At 43.5% G+C, this 20,249-nt stretch overlaps 1 protein-coding gene and 1 long non-coding RNA gene across 4 annotated transcripts in view; both read left to right on the top strand.

The window, feature by feature from the left end:
* The window catches only part of FTO (FTO alpha-ketoglutarate dependent dioxygenase), a 391,465-nt gene that overhangs the window by 281,665 nt on the left and 89,551 nt on the right, over positions 1 to 20,249 (top strand).
* LOC146402288 (uncharacterized) lies at positions 11,570 to 13,385 on the top strand. Its single transcript, XR_014805915.1, has 2 exons — positions 11,570 to 11,698; positions 13,347 to 13,385. It is a non-coding gene; the product is annotated as an uncharacterized LOC146402288 (long non-coding RNA).

The following is a 20,249-nucleotide window of genomic DNA, read 5'->3' as shown; positions in this document are numbered from 1 at the left end:
GTAGGTTCAGGTTTTTAAAAGCTATTTTTTGCCTTCCAGCCTCCTCTCTGTTTCCTCTGCTACCCTCCCCCCTCCCTCAATGGTAAGTCTGCTCCCAAGCATTTACCGTCTCCCAGATTTTCCATCTCCTGTACATTTAGGTATCCATTCCTCCGCTCATGTCCTCGCTCTGTGCATCCCTTCATTCCTTCTTCACCTTGCACCCCCCCCTCCCAGCCCCCACCAGCAAACTGCACTTGTTCTTTGCCTCCAATGCAGAGGTTTTCTCCTTTAAAGGGCCCTTTGGCGTCAGTATTTAGGGCTTCCTCCTGCACCCATGCCGTGTGTGTAAAACACAGCCTGCACAGTGGCACACGGCCACCTGGAGAGCATCCTTTCTCTGACCAGCAAACTGGCCTCCTCTCTGGTCCATGGAACTTTCTACAGTTCTTAATTCTTGCATTTATCACGTTAAGCTTAGCTATTTGTGTCCATATTTGTCTCGTTCACCCAAAAGTGAGCCTCTTGAGGGCAGAGATTGTCTTAATGATCTCTGTGACCCAAACTGCGCAAGGGAGATGCACAGGAACTCTCAAATGAACACAAGAGCACGTGGGATTTTTTTGCCTTAAGAAATGTCGAGGGAGTTCCCATGGTGGCGCAGTGGAAATGAATCCGAATAGGAACCATCATCTCTGGCCTCAATCAGTGGATTAAGGATCCGGCGTTGCCATGAGCTGTGGTGTAGGTCACAGATGCAGCTCGGATCTGGCATGGCTGTGGCTGTGGTGTAGGCTGGCAGCTATAGCTCCGATTAGATCCCTAGCCTGGGAACCTCCGTATGCCACGGGTGCAGCCCTAAAAAGACAAAAGACAAAAGAAAAAAATGTCAAGAGGAGTTCCCATTGTGGATCAGTGGGTTAAGGGCCCAACATAGTCTCTGTGAGGATGCGGGCTCAATCCCCGGCCTTGATCAGTGGGTTAAGGATTCGTGCCATCACAGATATGGCTCGGATCTGGCGTTGCTCTGACTGTGGTGTAGGCCAGCAGCAGCTGCAGCTCTGACTCAACCCGTAGCCCAAGAACTTCCATATGCTGCAGGTGCAGCCATAAAAAGAAAGAAAGAAAGAAATGTCAAGAGATGCCTCACAGGAATTTGGGTGGATTGGAGTTCCTGCTGTGGCACTAGGGTTAAGAATCAGTGGCTTGGATTTGATCCCTGGCCTGGGAAACTTCCACATGCTGTGGGAGATTAAAAAAAAAAAAAAAAAGGTGGATAGAAGTTCTTTTTCTCCCCTTGTTTTAAAAGTCATTAATCAGCCCACATGATACTGTTGAGGAAACCTCATGTTAGAGCTAATGAACATTAAACTCAGGGATGATCAAGAGCTGTGCCAGAACCCGTGGTTGGCCAGTGAGAAGCCTCAGCTTAGAAATGTGAGTCTTTTGGTTTCACAGCCAGATCCCCTGGCCACTGTACCAGTGTTGTTCTGTCAGGCAATTGCCCATCCAGCAGCCAATCCCCTGTTCTTTTCCTGCTTCTTTACCCACTAAGAGAATCCAATTTTGTTCCGCTGGTGGATAGAGGGCCCTTAATTTCAGGGATGATCAGCCAATCTGCCAGACCCAGGGGTAAGTCAGAGTTGGGTTAAGCAAATAAGGCATTACCTGCTCATTTTCCCAGCCTCCCATGTAAATAGGGAGACCAGGGGACAAGTTCTAACCCAGGAGATGTAAGGCAGAGTCTGCCGGGGCTTCTAGGAAGGACTTCCTTCCTGGGAAAAAGAGCCTTATCCTCTGCACTGTCAGAGGCTTCCTGCCTTGGTACCCAGCGAGAGGACACGGTGCTGGAGCTTTAGCAATCAGCTTTCAACCGCAAGAGGATGAGTGTGAGGCCCAAAAGCTATTTATTACACTAGTGCTGGTGGAACAGATGGACAGAAAGAGCCTGGATCCATGGACAACCCACCTCTAAACCTCCCACCTCCAGGCTTCTTCTTAAATCAATAAGTATCCTGATGGTTTAAGCTTTTGAGAGTCAGTTTTCTGCTACTTGGAGCAGCGCACACCCTAGCTGATTCAGTTGATTTTAGAGGGAATAATAAAAATGGAAATAGCATCCTAAGAGAAAAGACAATGATTGGATGAAATACAGAGAACTCTTGACAACCTCGTAGTCAAGAAATTTGGTGACTGACTTGTACCCTTCTATTAAGTGCAGGGAAGACCCCCAGAAGACGTGCAACAGTCATCATTCAAAAGACAGGGAAGTATGATCTCTGATCCTCCTGGCACTAGGCAGGATGTTGAGCATATGAAAATAAAAGACAGGTTCTATCCATAAGGAGCTTTGAGTCTAGTAAGGGAGTCTGGTGAGTAAGCAGGCAGTGAGATAAGAATTGTGACCATTGCTATCTTTTTAAAAAAATTTTATTGTAGTTGATTTACAAATTCTGTCAATTTCTGCTGTATACAGCACAGTGACCCAGTTATATACACATTATTTTCTCTCATATTATCTTCTATCATGTTCTGTCCCAAGTGATTGGACATAGTTCCCTGTGCTGTGCAACAGGACCTCATTGCTTATCCATTCTAAATGGAATAGTTTGCATCTACTAACCCCAAACTCCCCATCCATAGCACTCCCTCCCTGCCCCCCTTAGCAACCACAAGTCTGTTCTCTTATGTCCCTGAGTCTGTTTCTGTTCTGTAGATAAGTTCATCGGTGCCATATTTTAGATTCCACATGTAAGTGATATCATATGATATTTGTCTTCCTCCTTTTGACTTACTTCACTCAGTAGGAGAATCTCTAGTTGCATCCATGTTGCTGCAAATGGCGTTATTTTGTTCTTTTTTTATTGAGTGGTATTGCATTATGTACATGTACCCCATCTTCTTAATCTCCTCATCTGTTGATGGGCATTTAGGTTGTTTCCATGTCTTGGCTGTTGTGAATGGCATTGCTGTCTTTTGATAGGGGTACATTCAGAGGAGACCATGGAACCATGACAGGCTGAGGAGCAGGAGGGATCAGGAGGGGTTGCCCGGAAGTACTGATAGCTGAGTATTGAAGAAGGAGTAGGATTTTGGCAGGTGAAGAAGGGTGGGGAAAGGAGAGAAGGGGCACTCAGGACAAAGGGGACGTGTGCTAAGGTGAAAAGGCACAAGAGAAATGGAACATCTGAAAACCATGTCCTTCGCCACATTTGATCTAGATCTTTTTCATTAAGGTTGGGCAAAAGTGGTGATAGCTACACGTATTCTGTATTCTTTTGGTATTTAAAAATATTTTACAGTAAATTTTAAGTGAATAAATGGGAAGTGAGTGATGAAAGCAATAAGTATAAAACAAAATTTCCCCAGTGTGTGTCCCTAATAACTCTAGATCCTTGGGATATTAAATGATTTTAAGCAGAATAAAAGGAGGAGAGGTGATTACCCTGGTCAAAGAAATTCGGGAAACACTGGGTTATATAAAATTGAATCGTTTTCATTCCTGCAAGAATTTCCAGAGCCCTTCATACGTGCGTGTTGATTGTAACTATGCAAAAGGAGGCTACCGCCTGGAGCATTCTCCACGATATATTTGACCAGACCCTCTTTTTGATGTAACCACCTGCAGAACTGAGGCTCTGGGAAGGGTGGATAGAGGCTAGTCCTTCAGAAAGCTTGCCTGAGAAAGAGCGTATAGTTAGAGGGTGGCAACTAGAAGGAGGTCTGAGTAAAGGGAGACGTTTCACAAAGATGCGCAAGTCAAGAGCATGTGTATGTGCCAAGGGTGAAAGGCGGAGGTGAGGGAGGATTTAGGTCCAGAAGCAGGCGTGGGTGATAGGAGGGCAAGCAAGGTGTGCTTGAGATTACAAGGAGGGTGGAATCTTAAAAGACTTCTGCCAGGATCTCTGTTCAGAATGTCAAGATTATTGTAGCATTGTGTTCCATGTTCTAGGAGCAGGTATGGCTCTAGATCAGAGACTTTCTATCTATCTATCTATCTATCTATCTATCTATCTATCTATCTATCATCTAATCTTTCTTTCTATCTCTATCTATACACACACACAGGCACGCAGACACACACGCACGCCTGAGTCTACTTACTGAATTTAGGTATCATTTGTAAGAGACAGAAAACCCAACTCAAATTTACTGAAGTAGAGTTTAGTAGTTCATGTCATCGAAAGTGCCTGGTAACTAGCTCCAGGCATAGCTTAGTGCAGGGATTAACCCTATCATCAAGATCCATCTCTCTACTCTTTTAAGTTCTTAGTTGGTTGCATTCTCAGGTTCCTCGTGGCAGCTTTGGCCTCTTCTGGTTGCAACTCCAAGACTTCCCATCCACTGTCACACCACTGATTCTACAAAAGAAGAAAAAATTTTTTTTTCTCAGAAGCCCCAGCCCCTTACCGTGCCTCCGTAGTCTGAGTGATTTATGTGTTCATCCCTGAATCAATATCTCTAGAGCCAGAAGATAAGGCCTATACCTAAATCAGCCAGTGCCCAAGCACCCTCATCGCCCCCTTCCCCTACACGGTGTTAAATCCCAAAGGAAAACCAAGACTTCTGTGTCTCAAGAGCGGAATATGCTAAAAAGGTAGCTCCTTCCCATCTCCAAAGAAAGGAAACTTCCAAAGCAGAGCCCTTAGGTTTTACCCGGGATGATTTTAAATTCTAAATCTTGGAATGTTTAGGATCCCACATCTGCGGGTGTGACTTAGATCCCTCTAGTTGGAGCACCCAATCAAACAAAGGGTGTTGACAGCCCTCATGGGGAACGCTGACTGATGTTTACTGAAAGAGTCCTGCAATAAATCCTCTTCAGAAATAAACAAAAAGCAGTTTTTGAGAAACCAGCTTTCACCAAAGACCAGAACTTGTCAGCCACGGGCAGCGGTCATTAGCAGGATTTATATGTGCCCACATCCAGCACCGAGTCAAAGGGAGCTACGCCGAGGGGATTGCTCTCTTCCGGAAACCCGACAGAGGAATGAGGAAGACTTTCCGGGTAAAGTTTCAGAGAACCTAATGCATAAATCCCCTTAACAAACACTGGGATTTGGCTTTGTAACTCATCCCTCTCAGCATAGCTGCCATGGGACCAACACAACCAAACAAACCGAGGAAGAAAGAGGCAGAATTTATGATGACAATGGGGAAACTCCTTAAAGGGGTGACTTTTTCATAATCTGGCACTGGACGCATTTTTGTTTTCAGGACACTTGGTAGTTCTTGAGCTTTGGCTAAAGACCCCATGAAAGCAGTTGGTTACTGGGTGACGGGTGTTGTCCCCTCTCTGTGACCTTCAACTCTGTGACCTTCTTGATTTCTTTTTTTCTCCCGTTTTGGCCACCCTGCAGCACATGGAGTTCCTGGGCCAGGGGTCGGATCTGAGCCACAGCTGTAGCTGTGGCAACAACGGAGCCTCAACCCACTGTGCCAGGCCAGGGATCGAACCTGGTCCCAGCGCTCCCAAGGCGCTGCCCATCCCATTGCGCCACAGCAGGAACTCCAACAACTCTGTGACCTTTGTTTCTTCTCCGATAGAGCCTGGGCCATAAATTGGCTGGATTCTCCTCAACTCTGGGGCAGGTTAGAACGGGCGTCTGGATTCTCTCCATGTCTGAATTCTAGAGGGCGTCGTTACTTTGCTAAGTTTCTGCCTCACAAGGAAATTTTAAAAACCAAGACATAGACTCTTCCCCCCACCCGACCCCAGCTCCGGATTGACAGACATTCTTCCTAGAGGTACCTCTGGCTTCAAGAAACGTCACCAGAGTTTATATCCAGACAGTGTGCCATGATCGCTCATTACCTACTTGTTGCATTAGATATAATGTCAGAATAAATGGTGAATCTCAAAGGAAAAGATCCAGAGCGCAGCCTACTGAACAGTGAACAGGAATGATCTTGTGTGATAAATACTGTGCTCTATTAGTGCTTTGGCCATGTATTTGGCCGCCACTCAACAGCCTCTACAGCCAGCTTTCTATATGCTTTTTTCTCTTTTCCTCCTCCTGTTTGGTTGCAAACTTATTTTGACTGAGGATTTACTTGTCACCTCATGTTGACATTTCAACTTATTGCATTAAGAAAAACACAAGACAAAGCAAACAAGCAAGTATATTCCAACAGGTCACCAGGCGTAGAAGTCATACTCAAATTTCAAAGAAAAGGAAGGGGGGTTGGGGAGAGAGTGGAGGAGAGATAGACTTACAAGGGGAAAAAATCCTCCTAGCTTTGGGGGCCCAAGTCAGATCCTGGACTATGGATGTTTTTCTCAGCTACTGGTGATTCCTGGGACTGCTAAGCAGGAGAGATTCTAGTCCGACTGAAGTTGCCATGTAATCCTACAGAATCATGCTACCATTCCGATTTCTCTGATTATAAGTGACTCCGCAACAACAAAGAGAATAACTCTGCTTTAAGAACTGTTTCCACAGCGTCTCTAGGGGACAGGTTTGCTTTGGTCTATAAATTCCCCAAAGGCAAGCTGAGACTATGTAAATTAAGGAAATAGAGCCGGTGACAACCAACTCTGTGGTTTTATTTGATTTTCCAAAACACATGTCCATCAGTATGTTGTAGACAACACAATATGATTAAAGCACAGCAATAATCGCCCATATATTGCATTTTAATTGGTATAATGTGTGATGAATAGTAAAGTTGGAGCCACTAGGTATATTTTTACCTTTGAGCAGTTTCTTTGATTCATCAGACTTTCTACCAACATAAAATAGGAGTCAGGACGTCTGCACGCTGAGCTGGGCTCTGCCACTCATCAGCTTTGTGACCTTGGATAAGTCACGAAATACCTTTGGATCCCACTCTCCTCAGCTATAAAATGAGGGGTTTATGTTAGATTAAATCTAAATAGTCTTCCACTTCTGAAAAAGTCCAGAGCCTTTTCTGGACTCTGGAATTTTATTACTAAATTCTTGATCTTAAGTCTCTTTAGCAATGGAGTCTCTTCCTTTGCAATCTGTGACAAAAAGATGACTTTTGTCTAAACTGTGGATTTTTGCAACTAATTTCAATTCCCGTCTTTAACTAGCTTATATTAAACAAGAGAGAGAAGAAAAATAGCAATGGCAGTATAAATAGTTTTTCCCCTGCCATCCCATTCCATGAGCACATGCCCTGGAGTAAGTATGAGACAGGAGTCAGGAATCTGTGCCTGCCTCTCAGTGGATGCAGATCCTCCTATTCTGACACCTTGAAGTTATGCATTTTTTGGTGCAATGTGTCCCCCAAAACATCAGGCAACTGTTTGTTGCCTAACTGAACATTTGGTGCTTAACTGAACCATATCAGTTCCAATGATGGAGGAAAAGCTAGCTGTGTTGGACTTGCTGAAAAATGGTATATTGACCTAGAAGTGACAGGTAAATATTTGAGTTCAACTTTGATGGATTTTTGAGTGTAATTTTGACTCTTCATCATCTTTGCTTTCTCTGATGACTATAGAATCTGATAGCCCTGCCCTTTGCCCTGCTCCCAAGGCACAAGATAAGACTCATCTCTGAAGACCATTAGATTTTGTGCTTTTCCCCTTCTTCCACTTGGCTGTGAAATGACGAAATTGGAGTTAGGAATGGGAAAGCATGTTAATCCAACCCACTGTTCTTTATGACTTTTATCTGAACCAGCCTCCCAAGACTTAATCTTTCTCAGTGTCCCTTGGGAACTTGCCTTTCAGCGTGTGATAACCAGGTTGTGCTCTCAGACAATGTATAATCCACCAGCTTCATGCTCAGCCTTCAAACCCTAGTAGCATTTAGCCTTGGGAAGGGTTTCTTTGGGACCACATGATTGGTAACATTGTGTTCCAAATACTTCAGGGAAAAGACAACAAATTTCTACTTGAATACATCCTTTTTACCACCTAAAAGCAAACAAATGGAAGGAGACTAGGAGAAGACACCAACAGAAGTATTATAGTCTCTTCATGTGGTTGTGAACTACTTGTATTTTTTAACAAATTCTAAGCAAAAGCATGTACTCCACTTTAACTTTTTCATCCTTCTGTTCCCCTGGTGGCTGTTTATGGAAAGGGTTTTCTCTTTCCCCTGATTTTCGCATTACCCCTTACAATTCCCGAACCACTTCGGATCTTTAAAACTCCTAATAAACAGTGACTTTTACAATTATTTTTTAAAGCACTGATACTTCACAAAAATTTTGCCGTGATCTCTCAAAAAAACACACGTCATCGTAAAGACAAATAATAACAAGTGTTGATGATAGGGGGGAAATTGCAGTGCTTGTATATTGCTAGCGGGGATATAAAGTGGTGTAGCCACTTTGGAAAACAGTCTAGGAATTCTTTAAATTGTTGACATAGAGTTACCATGTGATTCAGCAGTTTCACTCAGAGTTAGCCAAGAGAAATAAAAACATACATCTACACAAAATTTGCACAGAGGTATTCAGAGGAGTGTTGCTCTTAAAGGCGAAAAATGGAACCAACCCAGGTGTTCCTCAGATAATGAACAGGTAATCAAAATGTGGTCTATCCAGACAATGGAATATTACTCAGCAATAAAAAGGTAAAGTACTGATACATGCTATACGCTGTGTGGGTGAATTATGAAAACATACTGAATGAAAGGAGTCAGCTACAAAATACCATACAGTGAGATTCTGTTTATGTGAAATGTCCAGAACAGGCTAAGCTGTAAGAGACAGAGTAAGTAGATTAGTGGTTATCAGGCCCGAGTGGGCAGAAAGGAATATAGAAAAAGTCACTGAAATAGGAGTTCCCATCATGGCGCAGCAGAAGTGAGTCCAGCTAGGAACCATGAAGTTGTGGGTTTGATCCCTGGCCTCGCTCCGTGGGTTAAGGATCCAGTGTTGCCGTGAGCTGTGGTGGTGGTCGCAGACGTGGCTCGGATCTGGCGTTGCTGTGACTGTGGCATAGGCTGGCAGCTGTAGTTCCGATGAGACCCCTGGCCTGAGAACCTCCATATGCCATGGATGTGGTCCTAAAAAGAAAAAAAAAAAAAAAAGTCACTGAAATATACTCTTTAAGTGGGTAAGTCACATTGAACGTGAATTATATTTCAATAAATATAATTAAGAAATAGGCTCAGAAAGTGTTTGATTATCTTTACTTTGCATGTCACAGGTAAGGAAATGACCCTATTAAAAAATTTTGCGAGTAAAAGCAGCAGAATTTCCCATGTTAGGTTTTTCTTTGGCTAGAACTATCTTCCACATCAAATGGAAGTTGATGTTTGCATATCATTACTATGAACTGAGCCACTGCATGGAAGTAGGCTAGAAGTATTAAATCATTATGAAACATCCATGTTAGGCACCACATATCATTTAATGAATTTGCATCCTTAACAAGAGAGGACCATACAAAAGGGATATGTCACATACATGTATGAGAATTTTTCATGGGTGGGATGAACACTCATTTGGTTCTGATACCAGGCACCAACTCCAATGTGTTGAAACTATGTTGCCTAATGGAAATTCAGTGGCTGCTTAGCATTTAGAGCTATCTCCAGGCAGAACCAGATTTCTTATCTTCACATCAAGGTAGTTGTAAAAAGGAGGAGAATGTATTGATAGAAGTAGATATACACACACATACAATGTTGTATATGTAATTACTATATTACATTGTTAGCTATATTAATATACTAATTGCTATTTGACATAGCTGTTTCCCAAGCACTGTACCAATATCATACCTGTAGTGCATATTACTCGTATACATACTCATTTAGTCCTTGTGAGAGTTCTTTGAGGAGGACGTTATTACCATTTTACAGATGAGAAAACCTGAAAAGAATAGAAGTTAAATAACATGCCATGCTTGCCCAGCTAGCTCTCACATTCGTGATTTGTGAGGCATTTATCGAGCAACTACTACATACAGGCACAAAGAAGGATCAAACACAATCCCTGCCTTCCAAAACTTCAATCCCTGGCCTCGCTCAGTGTTGTGCTGGAGCAGAATTTAGTTATGTCATTTCAAAGGTAAAGGCACTCAAATTGGGGAGTTTTCTGGATCTGTCCTAGAACTCTATGGCCAAGATAAATGTGATACGTATATGTAAGCATCAGTGTCCTAGTGGGAGAAGATATCATGGAGGAAATTTTATTAAATGTGTCTAGGACTCTTGGGAACTGCTCCTTCATCATGAAGTTCTTTGATGACAGAGACCATTGCTCAGGAATGTCTTCCCAGAGCAGTTTATAAACATCGAATGATTTTCATGATGGGTAGTTCCAGAAAGGGTTAAAGTCAGCATCTCTGGGACCCATGATGGGAAAGTGGCTGAACATGATTTCAAAGGGATTTTTTAGGAGAGAATTCCAATTACAGAGAAGTAATTTCCCTTTCTAGCTTACTAAGCTCTCTTTCAGACTAATGCAGTTTCAAGATTCATATCCCTTCTCCCCTTATTTCAGCAGATATTTTGAATATGAAAATCTTATGTCAAAACTTAGCCAAAGCCTTCATCAGGCTTTTGAAAGGCTAAGTAAGAATTCTGTTTCTAGGAGTAAAAAGGTTTGGATCAGAAAGATTCTTTGCCGGCTAGAGTTCCTTTTTGGATGGTAGTTCACGCAGTCTTTAATCATATTTTTGTTGATTATTTATTAGTTTCCTTGAGAAATCAAAGACGTGCTAACGTAAAGTGTGTTTTCCTTAAGATATTTTATGAATCAGAACCCCCAGTAAAGAAATAATGGAACATACATCTCTTTTGCTGATATGGACTAATTGGGAATTAAAATGCTCTTCTCTAGTCAGTGCCCCATGTGGAAATGCTGTGACCCAACTGGCCCAATTGTACCAACCACGGTTTCTGTACACTCAGACAAACACAGTGTGTCTCTACCACCCAGACGAAACCCTTATGCCACTGCTAGATAAAGAGAGGGCTTTGTCAGTAAATCAAAACTGCGGAGAACTAGAACTAATTTAAGTGAAAGGATAGGCTCCCAGCCAGCTGTGTGGGTAAAGCCACACTGAACCGAATGCGGGAACTAATGAAACCCAATACGTGTGCACTCCAGCCATCAGCCTACAGTCTGTGTAACGCAAGCTCGCGGGGCTGGCCATTGTGAGAAGTGTGAAGGCTGACATCCATCCTCAGCCGCGCAGGGGCTGACAGCTGGTGGCAGTTTTGGCCAATCCTGGGCTTGCTTTCCGGGACCCAGACTTTGGCTCGCTTCCTAATGGAGGTGAGGGGAATTATGAAATATAAATATATTTACTCACGCAGATCATCCTGAGCAAATGAAATCAAAGGGCATTTGAAAAAAAAAAAAATTTGCCAAAGTAAAACACAGCAGTAATACGATGCCTTTTATACCATTGAGGCCAGTACAGTTTGGCGTGGGGGGCGTGGAAATACAAGAGGAACATTTCAATTCGCATTGAAAAATGCGGAAACCGTTGCGTGATAAAATATGTGTGTGTGTGACAGAGGCAAGTGGATGGTGGTGGTGAAGGGCATGACTCTGGAGTCACATGGTCTGAGTTCAGAGCCCACTCTGCCGCTAAAAGCAGCACCGTGTCCCATGATGGGTTATCCTTTGGCTAGAACTCTCTTCCACATCCCATTGACATTGATGTTTGCTCATCATGCCTGCGCGCTGAGCTACGGCCACGTCCTACGTCTGAGACCGAGAGCAGAGATTTGCCCCTTCTCTGCTTGGATCATCAGCGGTGAAATGGAGACGATAAGAGTGGGTAAGAGTACCCCGCCTCGTAAGGGTGTTGTGAATGAATTGAAGGTGTTGAGAACGGTGTCTGGCACACAATAAGCCCCACCTAAGCTGGTTATTATTATTATCATTATTATTATAGATCAGAGGTCACAAGCTCAAATGCTTACAATGCCCAGGAGTCCCAGCACAGGCATCCCTGGCACCAGAGACAGGGCCTAGTGATATGGAGACAATAGAGGGTGATGGGGACAGCGGCAAACTGTCCTTCGGCTTCAGCCGCCACTCTGTGCTGCCCTCGATGCGGCCTCATGAAAGTGCCCATGTTGCCCTCTCTTCTGATATTTCAGAAGAGGAAACTGGAAATCTGGATTTTTATGGGAAATTCTCATTCTTGTCAATTTATTTTCAAACCTTGTACAAGCCAAATCAAACACTGTCTGCAGCCTGTGGGCCCGCAGTTAATGATCTCTTTGGTCGAATAATGAAACATTTAAATGTCACCCATCTGAGGAATTTATGGTCACATTATGAAACAGATTCATTCTGATTCCAGAAAGGTCCATTGGGTGCCTACTAGGTGTCCGATGCTATGCTGGTACCTGCTGGTACCAAGGCTACGGTGGAGGCCAAAGTGAATGAGCTGAGGCCCCTACACACTTTTCAAGGAGATTATACAAGGTTTTTGAAGAGATAGCAGCACCTGGCCCTTAATAGATACTCAGTAAATGTTAGACTCCCAGCTTGATTACTGCTGATAAGCCTAGACCTGATCCAGCGAGTGTTTGGGAGCTAATTTAGGTTTCTGGGTAATAATGAACCTGCTAACACTTTTGCAGAAACACTCTGCTCAAGCTCTATTCCTCTTAAATTTTCTGATTTTTCTTGGGTTAATAATCCTAACTCTTTTACTTAATACCAGATCAGTACTTAAGGACTTGGGCTATGATGTTTTGCAGCTGTTTGCATGTTGCTTCAAAGATTCTTCTAGCTTCTTTGAGAGTACGAGCTCTTTTCACGCTTCCAAAGGATGTTCCCTGGGATGCTAATCCTGTGATCCAATCTGGTGTCATTTGGGCAACGGGGAATTATACCTCCCCTCCCCTTTCTTGGAGCTTAAGCCCATTAGCAGAGCCCACTAAAGGCTCTGAGGAAAAACTGCAATTTAGGAAACTACTTGATAAGTATTGTCTAAATAAATATTTTCCAGCGTATTTGACCACAGAATTCCCCCCCCTCCACCCCAGTTATGGAGAAATGCTAACGATAGATGGGCTCAGATACAGAATAGATGGTCATTTGGGGGTGTGTTCTTGTAACTTCTGCACATTAAAAATGATTTCCAGGAGTTCCCATCTCAGCGGAAAAGAATCTGTTATCCATGAGGACGCAAGTTCAATCCATGGCCTCTCTCAGTGGGTTAAGGATCCAGTGTTGCTGTGAACTGTGGTATAGGTCGCAGACGCAGCTCGGATCTGGCGTTGCAGTGACTGTGGTGTAGGTCGGCAGCTGCAGCTCTGATTCGACCTCTGGCCTGGGAACCTCCATATCCCATGGGTGTGGCCCTAAAAAAGACAAAACAAAACAAAAAGATTTCCAGATTTTAAAATTCAATGCAAACTGTTCTTAAAGGGTGTGAATTCAACCTTGATAATTATTTAAAAACCCCACAGATTTCAAGGTTTGGTGAGCCTGAGAGATAAGAGCAAAAAGGAAAGTGGAGGTCAAAGAAACAAAGAGGTCAAGAAAAGAGGATGGAACTTTACTGGGAAGAAGAACAAATAAGCAATAAACTCAGCAGGCTGGGATTTTCTCCAAGATCAGCACCTGATAGTGGTTTCAAGATTGTATCTCCCAAGAGCCCAGTTCCCCGGCTGCCTTCCACCTCGGGTCTGCTCAGGGAATCTGGGTCTGCTAGTGGAATCTGCCAGTACATTCTGTCTTCACAAGTTGCCACCTCCTCCGCTATCGCCCTGTCCCCTCCTCTCCCCCTTCCCCCACCTCCTACATACACATCTGGCCTTTCTGTTGTGCGTCCAGCCCAGCAATCTCCACCAACACGTAGCTTCCTCCATGACTCACCCCACCAGCGATGCTGCTCAGCGCTTCACGGCAAGACTCAACCTGACCCTTCTTTGGAGAAAGAAGAGTCGGTGTCCGAGTTGAAGGTTCAGCTGTAAAATGACATTTCCCACCCGGATACGCCATTGAGGAACTTGAGTTTATTTCTGACTGTCCCTGTGAGCTTTGCACAGACCCCAAAGGACAAGGGGAACCCTGAGCTAATGTCCCCCTCCCTCTCAGCCTCAGTGGCTCAAATGTCTTTTTGGTTGTAGGCAGAGTGCCCACTCTCTGGCTTTCATACAATTCCTTCGGCCCTAGCTCTTCACATTTGTAAATCTTCAGTGAAATGGACATGGGAAATCAATAAGACATGCCCCAAGCCAGTTGTAATGGTCAGAGGGAGACCCATCCTAGCCTTTAAAAATGAGTCCTGGTGACACTCATATTTTTACAACCAACCCCTTGCCCCCTCTTCCCCACCTCCTGCGTTTTATGAACGCAAGCGATTTAGGACAGGGAGAGTCACGAGATTTTAAATAACTTAATTCCTAGGTGTGTTTGGTGTGGAAACAAAGATAACCCTGTTCAAGAGTGAATTTGTGCCTCTGGGTGAATGGCCAGGTGTTCTTTCCACTGAACTGTGAGACTAATTTCTTCCTGGCCTCTGGAAACCAGCTGAAGCAGCGGGCCAGCTGGTATATCTTCAATCTTGCATACCAACATCTTTCTCTGATTCACAGATTTCCTTTATCCCCAGCACTTCCTCTGGTATGTGCATCCCCGACAGTAAGCGATATCTCTTGTTGGATTGGGGCATTTTTAAGTCGTGAGTCTTTTGGAGCAGGGAGCGAGGAAGGAAGGCGGGCGGATGGTTAGAGTATGTAGAGTATGTCCAGAGGAAACCTCCCTTTAATCTCACTCACCTCTGACCCTTGTCAGACGATCTCCACGTTCACAAGGCGATGACACTGACGTCACTGAGGATGACACTCTGCATATGACTCCGTTTACTATTTCAGTGATCTCCAAGAAAACAAAGTGAACTTACACCCAGTTGTGATAGCCAGGACTAGGAATATAAAACAAGGAGAAAGCTACGGAGATTGTTACTTAAAGGAGAAATTTCTTTTGGAAACTTCCCAATAACTAACTTTCTTTCTCTCTCTCTCTCTCTCTCTCTCTCTCTCTCTCTCTCTCTCTCTCTCTCTCTCTCCCTCCCTCCCTCCCTCCTTCCTTCCTTCCTTCCTTCTCAATGTTAATTTCTGCTACACAGCAGTGACTTGGTTTGACGTGGGTATATTCTTTTTCTGATTCTTTTCCACCGTGGCTTATCTCAGAATGTTGAATATACAGTTTCCTGTGCTATCCAGTAGGACCTTGTTGTGTATCCATCCTATGTCTACTAGTTTGCATCTGCTCATCCCAAACTTTCCCCCGCCACCCCCTCCCCTTGGCAACCACAAATCTGTTCTCTGTGTCCGTGAGTCTTTCTGTTTTGTAGCTATGTTGATTTGTGTCATATTTGAGATTCCACATAAAAGTGATATCATATGGTATTTGTTTTTCTCCTTTAAAAACATTTTTGAAGTATAGTTGATTTACAGAGTGTTGCGTTAATTTCTGCTGTACCCACAAAGTGACTCGGTTTTGTATAAATACAAATACATATATATATATCCTTTTTCTCCAATAACTTTCAGTTGCACAACACAGACTTTTTTTTTTTTTTTAAATTGACTCACTTTCAATGATTTGAGATTTGGAGAGGCCCACAGGTTTCCAGGTGAGTCACAGAGCCCAACTTGCTATCGGGAAGAAGTCTATACCTGACAGCCTTGTGGGTCTTAGGATACCAGATCATATCCGTAATGTGTCTTCCCAAATAGCTGTGACATATAAGATGCTCTGGCGAGGGTATTTCAAAGTCATGATGAAGTGATAGTGGACTGTGGTGACTAGAAGCATGTCCGCTTTTGGGCCGTGTGCACCTGGTGACACTTCCAGAATCATCTGTATCGTATTTGACAAGTATTTGAAAGGAAATGCATTTATTAGTCTTTGCTAGTGATAGATGGGCTTTGGTGTTCAGGGGCCTGCAGTGCTTCGGTTGAAACTCTGTTTTAGAGAGGAAATTTATAGGGGCCCCCCAGTGTGAGCTGCACCAGGAGACAAACGGGTTGGTGGTGAGGGACTCCTTTAGTGTGGTGTGTGAGAGGTTTTTGGTTGACCGAAATGAGTCATTACGCCCATGGCTCAGCTAGAGGATGCCATTTTCATGTCATTGGCCCAAGTCTAGCTTGCATGAAGTGTGTGCTCTAAGATACGTATGAGTTTTCAGGCTTTTTTTTTTCTTTTCTTTTCTTTTTCTTTCTTTCTTTTTTTTTTTTTTTTTTTGTCTTTTCAGGGCTGCATCCGCCACTTATGAAGGTTCCAGGCTAGGGGTCCAATTGGAGCTACAGCTACCAGCCTACACCACAGCCACAGCAATGCTGGATCTGAGCCTCATTTGTGACCTCCACTGCAGCTCACGGCAACTCTGGATCCTTAACCCACTGAATGAGGCCAGGGATTGAACCTGCAACCTCATGGATGCTAGTGAGATTCATTTCCGCTAAGCCACAACAGGAACTCCAGTTTTCAGGCATTTTTCAGTGGAGAGACATGTCCTGGGTATTTCACCTGCAGAGGTCCTTGAACTGGATGCTGTCAGAAATTTCCATATTACAGAGACAGTTATGTTTCATGTAAAGTGTTGTAGCAGCCTCCACTCCCAAGAACTTGTAATCCCCTGCTCTGTTTTACACACAGAGCAGTTCTTTGCACTTGGTAACCATTGTAATCACTGAGGTAACACCTTAAAAAGCAATAGACATTTATTTTCAAAAGGGAATTTCTTGTGGCTGGTAACTAAGAATAAAATAATAAAGCTCTGTCCATAACCCAGGGGACTAGGACAAGAGCAGAAAGTTCGGGCGAGCTTTTAACAAAAGGTTAAAAGATGTTAAGACTTAGGAAACATGCAACTTAAAAAAAGTGAATAACGACTCTTCCTATTTCTTGGCTGTTTATCGTGTGCCAGATCCTATATTACATGCTTATGTAGATTCTTAAATTTTATCCTCACAAGCCTCTGAAGCAAGTATTCTGTTATCCCCATTTGCCGGATGAGAAAGCTGAGGCTTCACGGAGTGACTTAGGGTCAGCTTCCAGCGAGTAGGGAAAACAGAATTCCAGCTCACGAGGTTGGCCTCAAGCGGTTGCTCTTGGCCGGTTTTCTATCTTGCCTTGCATATCATTTCTTCCTACAGCAGAGGTCACAAACTACGAACCAGGAAGCCAGATCCAGCCTCGGGTACAATAGGAGCTGTTGAGCAATCACTGTGTGTCAGGTGTCATGAACCTTCTTTTATTCCTTCATTTCACCCTCAAAACAACTCCATGAAGTGGGTGGCAGTTACTGTCCTCATTTACATGTGAGGCAAAGTGACATTCAGATTAAGCAGTGTGTCCCAAATCTTAGCACAGCCAACATCTGACTGCAGGCAGCCTGGTCCCAGAATCCAATCTCTTAACCATTGTGTTTAAAAAGGCAGTTGTTTGCCAACATTTTAAAACCTGGATTTTTCACATACAAATGAAGACACCTGACTTTTCTTGGGGAAACAACAACAACAGAAGATTAGACAATACTGGTCACTTTCTGCCTGGTAGCCATCACTTGGCAGTAATTATCTCTTGCCTGGTTGCCACTGCTCCTTTCTTTCGTTGTGCTTACTCTTTGGTTGCCCACGTGGGCTTTGGGGCGTTTTATTTTGCAATTCCTGGCTACAGTCTCCTCAGTACTGGAGCTGTCTCTGCAGAGCAGCCTAAATGTCTTTTACTGTAGCATAAGATGTCTGTGCATTTTTCCCAAATAACAGCAAATACCCGCCTCCCCGTCCCCCCGCCCCCCGAAACCCTTCCTGCAGGTTCAGTGTTTGTGCCTGGTTGATGGCACTCTGGTGGTGCTTGGTTGGCAATAACCGAGGTGATAACTGCATCTCCAGGCTTTGGCACACAGATTAGTAGGCTCTTGTGGGACATGGAGGTACCCAGCCCCTCTCTATACATGTCAGAGCAAAGTACAACTAGAACATCCAGAAATGAAGAGCAGATTTTGGCAGGTACATACCTCCTTCTCAAACTAGAGATTTAAATATTTTAAATGGGCTTTTCCAAGAACTGTCTTGATTATTTGTTCCATGTTGGGCCCAACCAGTGCATTATTGGTAAGATAATGAGTGCCATTCACCCAAGGGTAATCCTTTCAGGGATTTTGATGATGCAGTAAATCATGAGTGTAAAGCCTGAGTGGTTTATGCCATTAAAACCTCAAGATAGAATTAGACTTGTAATCACCACTTGCCCATGTTTTGTCATTTATGATAATTATAGTAGTAATAATCCGTGTATTGTTGAGAAGTAGCAGTCAGAAGCATCCATCAATTTTTTATCGACACCAAATCAAGTTGATACTTCATCTTTGCTGCAAAAAATGTAGATTGCACCAATTAGTCTAAAGAAATCGGGCAGTCATTAGCAATGAAGTCAGCAGTTAATCTGCAGAACATTTCTGGTCCCTCTGATGCCAACAATCTCTCTTAATTATGTGGAATATTGTGAGCTTCTTTGGGAGCCTGTCAATAGTGCCATTGTTGGCTTAAACCAGAAGAAGCATCTATGTCCCTGCTTTTATTTTTTTAAAAATGCCCTCCTACCTCCCAGTCCCCACCTTGTACCTCGCTGTGCTTCTGGGCAAATTTATTCTGAAGCAGAACACTTGAATCAAAGCAGTTGGCATTTTCTTTCCCTTATTTAGAAATAGGAATTTTCCCCAGTGGGCCTCTTTCAGTGATGGTGTGTTAGCTCACCATCCCGTAACTTGTTAGCTATCCTTGTTCACCTTACCTAAATCATCGAATAATCACCTCCTTTAAAAAAAAAAAAAAAGAAGAAGAAAGGGAGGAAGGAAGGAAGAAAGGGAGAGAGAGAAGGGAGAAAGAAAGGAAGTAAGAAAAGTTACAATTTAAAGGAAAAAAATCCAACCAGTTGTGAAGAAATCCAAGTGCTAATGAGTTTTCTGCATCTGCCTCAAGTCTTTTCCCCAGGCTAGCCCAATCTCCCTCTCCAGACGTTTTCAATCAGCGTTGCCCACAAATTGTACTAAGCAGCTGAATAATGCAGAGTGGAAATATATATATGAAATTTGGAAATGAAAGAACAAGAAAAAATAACTCCCCCCCCCCCCCGATCGCCCACCACGACATCAACTCTGTAACCATTTTTTGGTAGATTTTGCATTTTTAAACCTACACACATGTTGAGTTTTGTTGTTGCGGTTTTAGTGTTATTATTATTGCGGTCTTTTCTTTTTCATTTGTCATAGTTATTTTTCACTTTACTAGCAGTTTTCATCATCATATTTAATGGATGGATCATGCTCTATCAAATAGAGAGTATGCATGTCTCGATGTTTTCCCTGAGATCAATTGCCCAAAGTGAAAGAAATACTGTATCAAAACATATAAGCCTCTTTGAAACTCTTGGTACATATTGACAAACTGCTCTCCTAAAGCATGATACCAATTTTTAAAAAACCGCTAGTAATATGTGCAGATACCAGTTTAGTTTTAGTGAACGAGATGCAGATTCAGATCTGTCCTTGTGCTGGCAAATAGAAATGCTAGCCTTCCACAAGAGACAAATGGGTACAGTATCAAATTGTGCTCTGATTTATATCGGCTTAAACAAGGGCGGTTATTATCTCACGTTACAGGAAGTCCAGAAGTAGGACAGCTGTAGGTTGCGATGATCATAGGCCCAATGGTGTCATTGAAAATCTGGATTCTTCTCTTTTAAGCTCTGCCATTGTAACCTTTACCCTCATACCGGCTTACCTTCGTGTTTCAAATGGCTGCAGCTGCTCCAGGCATCACATCCAGATGTAGAAGCAACAGCAATGGAAAGAGATCAACTCCTCCAGTGTCTCCTTCTTAAGAGTGAGAGATTCCTTCATAGGAACTCCCCCCTGACCTCCCCGCTGGTCTCATTGCCCCAGATCTGGGTCAATGTCTAAACCGAAAACTGGCAAGGGATGTGGAAACACCATTATTGGCTAATTAACCAAGACTTCTTCCTGAGCAGGCAGTGGAGTCCGTTACCTCTGAGTGTTGAATGCCTGAATAAAATAGAGGTTCTATTAGCAAGGAAGAAGTAGGAAGTGGTTGTTGGGGAGGTAACCAACAGTGCCTCCCGTGGACACCCTGATTTCCTTTCCTCAGTCTCTGGCACACTCTCAGAACCATTAAAAATGCTTTAGTAACAGTTTATGCATTTAATGGATATATGCAAAATACATGCAGGTCCTGGGCTTTGACCTGTGCTGGGCAGTACTCGCAAGGTCCCCAGGTACCATGATTATGCTCTGTGTTTCCGTTACATTTTCTCAAAAACCCACCTCGGTCCTGGGCCCC

The sequence above is a fragment of the Sus scrofa genome, chromosome 6, assembly GCF_054392235.1.
Source record: "Sus scrofa isolate SSC_HxYL_T2T_F1_AM1 chromosome 6, Sscrofa_HxYL_maternal_Yorkshire_Landrace_v2.0, whole genome shotgun sequence".
Lineage (NCBI taxonomy): Eukaryota > Metazoa > Chordata > Mammalia > Artiodactyla > Suidae > Sus > Sus scrofa.
This window is presented reverse-complemented; position numbering and strand designations above follow the sequence as displayed.